Source organism: Leucopleurus acutus (assembly GCF_964270905.1).
Source record: "Leucopleurus acutus genome assembly, chromosome: 4".
NCBI classification, from domain to species: Eukaryota; Metazoa; Chordata; class Mammalia; order Artiodactyla; family Delphinidae; genus Leucopleurus; species Leucopleurus acutus.
This window is the reverse complement of record NC_139146.1, coordinates 115,511,944-115,515,171: the sequence shown is the minus strand read 5'-3', so window position 1 is coordinate 115,515,171 and position 3,228 is coordinate 115,511,944.

The following is a 3,228-nucleotide window of genomic DNA, read 5'->3' as shown; positions in this document are numbered from 1 at the left end:
ATAATATATATTTTCAAAATTGCCATCGACTGTACAAGCATTCAGTTCTCAACTAAAACATTTACAGAAACTACTGTAGAAAGCCGAAGGGAAAGCTTGGTTTTTAGGAAAAGGGGATCGTTTAAGCACCTATAAACTACATTAAAATACAATTCTCAAGGGAAAAAAGATATACAGAGAAGTCAGACTTAACCAAGGTATCGTATTTAATCTCATATTTAATCTTACACATCAGGTGTGCAAAACTATTTTTTAACCCAGCCTTGATTCAACCAAATCAATATTCAGGCATTTCTTACTTGCTAGCACAGAGAAAAGTGAAAGACTAAAACTGAATAATGTAATTATATAAAAAATTTTTATAAGCCAGACTGATAATAGTATTATTCACATATGATTGTCTATGAAAATAATAAATGGGCAAAAAGGGATTTTTTTTTCAGAAATGTTGAAGTAAAAAATCTTAGCTTAATGAATAAATGATCATCAGTTAATATATAGCTAGGTGAGTGTCAAAATTGATCTGGAATATTGTAGTCCTGAAATCTGGGGAGTCCAATCTTCCAGTTTAAATTCTACAACCCCAAATCCTGTAAATTGCATATTATTTACACAGGTTACAACAAAAACCTTTGAAAATACTATATCGACATCAGCAGTCCCTGAATTTGAATTCAAGAGAACAGTTACTGAAAAAAAATTCATTTTTAACTAACTGTGTGTGTGTGTCTCATATGTAGGAATGGGGGTGGGAGGGTGGTTGGAAGAGAAAGAGGCATGATTTAGGAAATGGCATTATAAATATAATTTCCCTTCTCATTAATGCCACTTTAATATCAAGACATTTATAAAAAGTTTATATAGTAACTATATAGATACTAGTACCTAACAAATTGTGAAATAATCAATTTTCCAACTATTTCATGTAAATTTTTATTAATTAAAATATTAACTCATTTATTTCAACCACTTCAACCCCTTGAAAAGTAATCTTCCTTTACTTTGGGGGACTAAACATTTTCCCATTTAAACTGTAATATTTGCTCAATATGGTAGAAAATGATGGTTACAAGGTCACCGAGAAATAACTACTGCTCAAACTCTTTCATTATGTTGTAATTTTGTCATATCAATTGTTCTTAAAGATAAAATATTATTTAGATAATTTTTTTTTTGGCCATTGTAGGATTTAATCTGTAACAAGTGGGCATCAATTTAAATGAAGAAAGGTAACAGACAGACATCACGATAGAAAAAGGCTGAGAAGTACAACTGGACTTTGCTAGAGGTTTTGGTTGATACATTTCTAGAAAAAACTAAATTAAGAATTTCTTTTCAATCTACCAATGAAAGAAAAGTTTTCTTTATTGAAAGACACTACGACCAGGATAGGGCAGCCACACACTGCCTCACTTCTACTACGTAATTTTGCTTTCAAATTTTTGACAAAATTTAGCAAAAAATAATTTCATCCCTTGTCTCATTTTGAATCTTTAACTTTGTGCTACCAGAACAGAAAATGACTGGAAGAAACCATAGTAACTCAGGCACCAAGACTTAATTCATTATTTAGAACAGGTGTGTCTCATTCATGGCGTCAACACACACTCCAAAAGTGTCAAAAACTTCTTTTCATGGCACTTTTTTAATGGGTTTCCAGTAAGAGAGAAATACTACTTAAACCATGGAGGATGCCATACTCACTCATAAACACCGAAGAGTAGGATGTTTTTTCCTTTGGTTTATGAATAGCTATATTTGCAGTGTTTTTAAGCTCTATTGCTACCATCCATTCAAGGAAGATGTGTGTGACCTAGCGAGTACTGTATTGTAAACCCAAGCTTTCGGTAGCAGAAGGAACTTCCAGCTCAACTAGTCAGCCTCTTTATTTTACCAGTGAAGACACTGAAGTTAACACATGTCTTTCAGAAAGTAGATGCTCAATTAGTATTATTAAATTATGAACCACCATAGATAGCTATAGGCAGGGACAGAACAAAACCCCGTGTCTTCTGATACTTCACAGCCTCTGAAATGGCTTAGTTGACTCTATTCAGGTCAGACTGAACTGAAATAAGGATTAACCACAGATAGAATATCAGCAACGATCCATGGTCTGACAACATTTCTGTCACACACATAAATATAGTGAGGAAAAGATTTTTGAAACAATTTCTTGAAGGCAAAAGTGTAAGAGGAGATATTTATGACAAATAGAAATGGGAAAACACCAAGAAGTGTCTATATTTGACTCCCATTCTTGTTGGATAATTTTCAGTGAGTTTTGCTAAAATGTAGATTCCCCGTCTGAGCCAAAGGCCTTGATCCACGTGAAAAAGTGCCTGGACCTGGATGTGGCTGAACAACGATATTGAACGTGTGATTGTGATTAGATTGGTCACTTGAAGAAATCTCCAATATTCCCTTCACTTCTGAGCCTCGGTATCTATTGATTACTTCATAGGAAGTAAAGGCATATCAAGAGAATTAAACATTTAACTGAATTTTTAAGTTCCATTTAAAAGAACAAATGAAAGCACTCATGGAAAATAGATATGGAAGAAGAATTACGTCTGGGTTTTTGAAAATTGGGCTGCTGGTTCCCTTTTCTGGGAGGCCATGAAATGAAAACATCAGTATTTCCAAATAAATGGCTGAGCCAAGTGGTAACTCTCTGCATATGCTTTTGGATCAGTCTATTCTTTTCGGTAAAGTTCTCGTAACTGAATGGAACTTGCCAGAACATGAAATGAAACAAAACAAGAATCCTGTGCAGACTGAATTATAAAGCCATGTTAAGCAAACCTTCCTAAAGAGGGCACAGGCCCCTGGCAATGTGCTCACATCCATCTACACAGAGCACACACTCTGCACTCAGCTAGTCATACAATGACCTGTAGAGACAAACACAGGTAAACTAGTCTCCACAAATTTTAAGACAAACATCAGAGCTGATAGGATTATTTAGCACTTGATGCATTGCTCAGGAATCTAAGGCAATAAGCCTACTTTAAGATATGAAATGATTCTATTCTCTATGAGCAGAGATCAATGATAAGCTATTGGGTTTTTCCAATCTATTTTCAAAGCCCATTACAAAAATAAATCAGTCTGTTCTCTAATAGTTCTAAAAACAGTTTGATCACTTGTCTTGCGTGATTTTTTTTTTAAAGAAAGAGATGTCCATATTTTCTAAAATCTTGCTTTGAATTACATTCAGAAACAGAT